Genomic DNA, 7,217 nt, shown 5'->3' with positions numbered 1-7,217 from the left:
AAGAGGGGTCCTGGGTGGTCCCGAAACCAAATATTCGGCCTTTCCTCCGTCCTCCGACACTTTGCTCCCAACGAGATGCCTCATCAGGGAGAGGGCTGTCGGTACTAGATTGTGACTCACCCCTAAGCGATTGAAATCGCTCCTATGGTTCACCAAAACAAAAACGGGTGAAGTTATGTATGTAGATATTTCAGCAGCATAACGACTGTAAATCAAACATAACCAATGCATATATTTAACAACTAAGCATTCTAATAATACCAATGTTCGAAGTCGCATTCTCAACCTACTTACTTAGCCTAACGTCTGCCCAATAATGGCAGCCCAAACTAATAGCATCACTATGTTTATTGAAATATATTACCTTAAACCTACCAAACGTATCTATTAACCAAAGTAATGGTTTTAGAAAACTTACATGATACCTAGCAGCTTTCRGGTAACTGAACTGAGGAGGATCGGTAGGCGGTTCGGACGAACCTTGATCGAACTTCCAGTTCGTGCAGTGAGTGCGCTCAAACACCTCAGTAGCAGTAGGCTCACGACCCATTACTTGTGCCTACATTAGACAATTAGGTTAAGTTGTTACTAACATAAAGAACGAATTATATTTTCAAAAAAGATTAGATACTCACCATCCTGTCTCGATGTTGTGCCGTACTAATCGATCCCCCGGTGTGTCTGGACGACACCCCCTCAAACTCGGTGTTCYGATTGGCCCGATTGATCCTGGATTTCCTTTTCCAAGCCTCGGTATCCCAGACCTGTTAAAAACAGAGCACATATATAAGGCGAAAGGCGGTACACATGGCAGTTTGAAAAGCTCACAATAGAGATGCATACCATGTCAATCATCAACCAAAACCTGTCTGGTATCCATACGGGATGGTGTAATCTAATCCGTGAGAAGTCCTCACCATCCCATTGTTGATCTCCAGGATAGGCCTGTGCCATGGCCCAATCACGTGCAGAGCTCATCCAATCAGAGTACCTGTTGATAGGAAAAATAGAAAAATCCCTCACTGATCCCTCGCAAATCAGCGAGGGATCAGCGAGGGAATGTGATTTGCGAGGGATCAGCGAGGGATTCTGAATTTTTGTCATTTCCCTCGCTGATCCCTCGTTGATTTGCGAGGGATCAGCGATGGTATTTGCAGAAGAAACTTCCCTCGCAAATTAGCGAGGGATCAGGGAGGGAATGATTCTTTTTGGTATTTCCCTCGCAGATCAGCGAGGGATCAGCGAGGGAATGAGTTTTTTGGCATTTCCCTCGCAGATCAGCGAGGGATCAGCAAGGGAATGAGTTTTTTGGCATTTCCCTCGCTGATCCCTCGCTGATCTGTGAGGGAAAATTTCTCTCGCTGATATTCGTCGCTGATACCTGGTTTTCTAGTAGTGTAAACGTGCATAGGTCATATTATATAGAGTGGACAATAGCTTATTAAGTGGTCAAGAATGATTTAGAGTCTCTTATGATATAGTATAAAATGAAATATAATTGTTTGATAATTGTGTATAATGAAATTAGGGCTTTTCATGGTTAAGGGAGATCCATGATACAAAATTATTCAGAGGGTTTTAGAACAATTAAGAGACGGATTTTTTTTTTTGCCAAACAAGATTCACCTCTTAATGATTCAGATGTTGCTTTTTAATGGAACTATTAAGAAGTAAACAAACAACCCCTCGTTAGGTGTGATTCAAAATCATGTCTAAAACGTTAAATTTTCTATTTAAGATAACACATGAATGGCAAAAATCTTAATTTCCATAATATTTATTTGTTAAAAACCAAATAAGAGAAACCCAAACGATGATGAAATTTGGGATCCTTAGATGGGCCATTGAGACGTTTCTATGGGTTAGTTGCGACTTGTGAGCTCAATAACTCATCTCGGATCAAACGTCATACACATCGGAACTCGTCATGCATATCCTCACTAGCAATTACGTAAATGTGTCGAAAATTTGTTCAATCCATGGTGCATCGTACTTGTACCACAGTATAAAAAAGTTTACGTTTAAAAAATGTCCCTTCACAAAGGGGAATTTGAGTGTCTATGCTTAATGTCGCCTCAAACATCAAACATATGCTCAATGTTGCCATCTTCTACGCTTAACTTTCATATCATTCTCAAAACATCAATGTTCCTAAATATAACTTATATTTAGTGGGCTTATTGGAACTTGGAACTTTGTCGTTCACGTATTTTCTATAGCCTCCATACTGTTTCAATAGTTTCAGATGTTTTATGGATTTAGAACATGACACGCTCATCCTCCACGCCTTCTTTCTTGTTGAGCCCCAATTTTAAAGAAGGTTTGATGATAAACAAAACACTGATAACGCTTGGTTATTTAGTGGGTTTTGTACATAAAAGTGCCACTAACAAGGACAGGCATTGTTGATCAAGCCACTAACGACAAACCAGCACATGACTTTGAATCTCGTAGGTACTTGTGGGGGAGTTTACCTTCTAACGAGAGGTTAACCTACAAAGCGAAGACCAGAAAGACAATGAAAGAATAAGGGTGTCATATTCGTACCAAATCAAACCAATTAACCAACATGCATATCAACAGCAACAATTAAATTGATACCTACTTAAGTTGATTGGTACTACTACTGTACCTAAGTACATAGGTTGGTATAGCGGTATGAGAAACCATATACCACGACATTACCATATTGAACCAAAGTATCTAAAACAAAGACATCAAAACTCTTCCCTTGTCCCAAACCAATAATATCGAGAAGAGAACCTCAAAACTCCTCTCGTGATGGTGTAACAATCGTGCATATGGATCCAACGCAGCGACACACAAAATTATGCCGGAAATGGTGCCGAAAATGCTCAGTTTTTTAGTAGTGATAACCACGTCCTCAATAATGAGAGTCCCAATAGTTAATCAATATAAATGGATGATATTCTAAATTTTGGCATTTCTCACATAAAAATAACTTTTATGTAAAGCAAAGAAAAAAACCCATATTTCTTCATAACTGTAGATAAATACTTGAACTAGTATCAAAGCAAACTCTATTTGTTAGTCTCATAAATATAAGAATTTCAAGCTTTACTCAAAAAATCCATGAAAATGACTTAGGGGCCGTTTATCAAACACTTATCCGGTAAGTATTTAGCGGTAAAATTCAACACTATCATTTACTTACTAGGTAAGATTTTAGTCAACAAAAATGGCTTTCTATGCAACAATTTAGCCGGTAAAAGCTTACCGTGGTAAGAGTCATTATCCTCACTTACCGAGTAAAACACTCGGTCTTTGCGTCTCTCTTACCGGGTAAGATTATTGGCCATTGCCATATTCACCCGGTAACGTAATATAACTTGGTAAGCGCTTACCCGAGTAAACATTTGGTAAACGGCCCCATAATTCAAATCTTTGTGAAGTCTCATATGGGGTTGTTAAGAACAAGTAAACAAGGTATTTAACATATATAAAAACTTTTAACATAGAGGATGAACTCACAAATTCTGTCACTGGCGTGAAGTGTGCTGAAATTTTGATTTTGTTTCCTAACACACACCCAATTACAAGCCAACCCAACGTTATTTCTAATTTAAGGGTTAAACTACAGATAAAAATGAATATAAAACTCAATATATACGTACCAAAAATACGGGTGTTATAATCCTTCCTTCCTTGCAAACAATTTCGCTCTCGAAATCTTGTCATATATGAATAGGTGAGGATAACACTTCTTCAGGTCTTCTTTCGACTCCCAAGTCAGGTTAGAGCCGTGATGATGCTTCCATTGAAACTTGACCAAGACCACTTCTTTGTGACGTAATTTCTTTTTCTTTCTTTCGAATATTGCTTCCGGTTCTTCCATGCAACTATTACTCTCATCCAAACGAATCTCCATTAACGGTACAAGACTTTCTTCCTCCGGTAAGCATTTGCATAGATAACACACGTGTACATGGAAGGTAGGATGGATTACGTTCATATCAGGGGTAAGTCTAGTTTATAAGTTTGAAGGCCAATTCGACTTAAAATTGTAACAGGTCCAATGAAACAGGGACTAAGCTTCCTACGCTTTCCAAAAAGGATTATGCCCTTCCAAGGGGATACTTTCAACTTTACCCGATCATCCACTTGGAATTCTATTGGTCGTTATTTCTTGTCGGCGTAACTTTTTTTGTTGACCTTGTGAGCTGCTCTTAAACGTTCTTGGATTGACTTCACTGTAATTGTTGTTTCTTGAACGATTTTTGGACGGGAAAATTGCGTTTCACCCACTTCCAATCAACACACGTGGGTTCTAGACTTTCTTCCATATAAAGCTTAAACGGTGTCATCCTGATGTTTGAGTGGAAACTATTATTGTAGGCAAATTCCACCAACGGTAGATGAGAATCTCAATTACCACCAAAGTCAATGACACACGATCTAAGCATATCCACAAGAGTTTGAATTGTCCTCTCACTTTGCCCATCGATTTGAGGGTGCTGTACTTATCTTCACTCTATTCCCCAAATGCTTTTGTAATCCATCCTAAAAATTTGAGGTAAAGTGACTATCCCAGTCCGAAACAATTGATAGAGGCATACCATCCCTTGAGACAACCTCATCTATGTACAATTTCGCCAATTTATCTATCGGTAGAGTTTTTCGCATTGCCAAGAAATGAGCGTTCTTTGTCAATCGATCCATAATCACCCAGATGTTGTCGTGATCTCTTAAGGTTTTTGGTAGTTTAGTAACGAAGTCCATCGTGATGTGTTCCCATTTCCATTGACTCTTGTATGGTCATTGATGTTCGGCCTTGGCTTGAAGGCACATTATGCATCTCTCTACATATGTTAAGAATCTATCTAGGCATTTGGTGTGACTTAGGGTGTAGCCTAAGTCGCCCGACTTTTTTTCATTTTCTAGTGGGTCATGCTTGACTTCATGAAGGCCCGAAAACTCGATTATTTCGACCTATTCAACCCCGTAATTTGGTTTGGCGATTACATACAACCAATTACATTAATTGAAACAGTACAATAAATCTCTTGCTTGGTTCACACAAAAAATGTGGGTGCTACAAGCGGTAATACTTGTCTTTAATTTTCTAACTTGTATTTGAGTAGTTGTAATATTTTAGGTGGTCACGTACAAACTATTGTCACATGATGCTCTAGTTTATTGGATTTTACTTTCACCATCATTTTTAAAATATGTTCAATCAGGAGGGAAACATGACCGTTGTAGTCTGGAGGCCGAAATATAAGGCCATCTTCAATAGATTTTTCAAAATTGAGAAAATGGAGATTTTAGGCATATTTTTGCTCCAAAAGCCTCTCCAAAATGGAGAAAACATGAGAGAGTGTAAACCGAAAATGATTAATATGAGAGATAAACATTTTTTTATCATATTCACACCAATAAGAATCCTTGATATTAATGGTTTATGAGAGATAAATAATATTTTATTAGAGTTTTAATTCTCCATTTTGGAGAATATGTTGGAGATGCTATAATATTGTAAAAATTTACAAATCCAAATGATTGGACTATTAAATTTTAGAAAAAAGATTGATTAATGTAAGATTAAAACTCGAAACATTCAAAGTATTAACCGAAAATTATTAATACCAACTTAAACATTATTTACATATAATTAATATATTATATAAATTACTCCAAAAACTTAAACATTCAAAGTATTAACCGAAAAAATAGCAATATTAGTGTAATATACTCTAAAAACTTATGTTTACATATAATTAATATATTATATAAAAACTAATACATATAATTAAATATAAAGTGAATGGGGGAAAATGCAAGGGAGGGGTTTCGAAATAGTAACCTCCAGGATAGTCGCCACAAAATGATTACCAATTGAGTTGCTTATCATATATGTCCTTAAAAGCTCAATTATAGTATTTGAGTCTAAAAACGAGGTCATGGCCCCAAAAAGCCCCCCTAAGGTTCCGCCCCTGTGTTCAATCCAATCAACCCAGTCCAAAATTTAATAAATCAAATTGTATTTAATTATACATTAGAAATATTTTAAAACAAATTAAGATTCTTTAAACCCAAGTAATTACAATAAGTTATCTTTTATCTAATAATCCCAACCATGTTCAATCCTAATAATTGTGCCACAAAATCAACTATACTTGCCATTAATAATAGAGTAAACTACTGATTTCATCCCGTGGTTTGTCAATGCTTTCGATTTTCATCCCCGTGATATTGAAATTACAGATATCATCACTGTGGTTTACAAATGATTTCGATTTTCAACTTTGTGAGTCATGCCGTTTAAAATGACTGTTAATCTTCCCCCGCATCCTTTTCCTTCTTTTTTTAATTCTTTAATTATACTTGTCAACAAGTTAAAATTGAACATCAACGTTCGGATGGTGTTCTCCAATTGTTGAACATTCCGGTATGGAAATGGGAGCACACAACTATGGATTTTGTAGTCGGATTACTCCGTACGCTCTTGAAACACGATGCAATTTGGGTAGTGGTAGACCGACTGACAGAATCGGCTCATTTTCTTTCTGTCCGACAAACTTGTTCAATTGATAAGCTGACATAAATTTTCCAACTTGAGATTGTGCATCTTCATGGCACACCTATATCGATTACCTCCGATCGAGACCCACGTTTTACATCTCTATGTTTTCGGTTCATCCCGGCACAACAAAAATGTATCGTGATTTGAGGAACCATTTCTGGTGGCATTGGAATGAAACGAGATATCGCCGACTTAGTAGCTCTGTAATGTTTGTGTCTTTGAATTAAGTCCTGTTAGTGACACCGCCCGTTCCGGACCACGAGACGGGGGATGTTACAAGTGTGATATCAGCCTTATGAGGTGAATGTGTTGATCCTCTCTCTCAGTGATTTGATGATAATCCCTTTTTCCTTTCGATGTATTTTTGTGTCTGTACTTTCAGTTCCAGCGATCAATACACTGAGCATGTTCAGTGATCGCTGAAGAACTCGCTTTGTAATTCAGAGACAACGATACTTCAAGAAAACAACACTCACACCAAAGATCCTTCAGCAAACGTCRAAGACTGAAACTGAAGATTAGAGACTGGCGCGTACGTGATCTGAAGCGGTATTCAGTGATTACAAACCTGTCTAGCTATGTGTGAAGACTGTTCTAGCTTCAGCGAATGATGATGAGACCTTCAGGTCATTCCAGCATTCAGCGATCAAAAGAAGCTTGCTTAGCACGATTG

This window comes from Cynara cardunculus (assembly GCF_001531365.2).
Source record: "Cynara cardunculus var. scolymus isolate 2C chromosome LG 9, CcrdV1, whole genome shotgun sequence".
NCBI lineage: Eukaryota > Viridiplantae > Streptophyta > Magnoliopsida > Asterales > Asteraceae > Cynara > Cynara cardunculus.
This window is presented reverse-complemented; position numbering follows the sequence as displayed.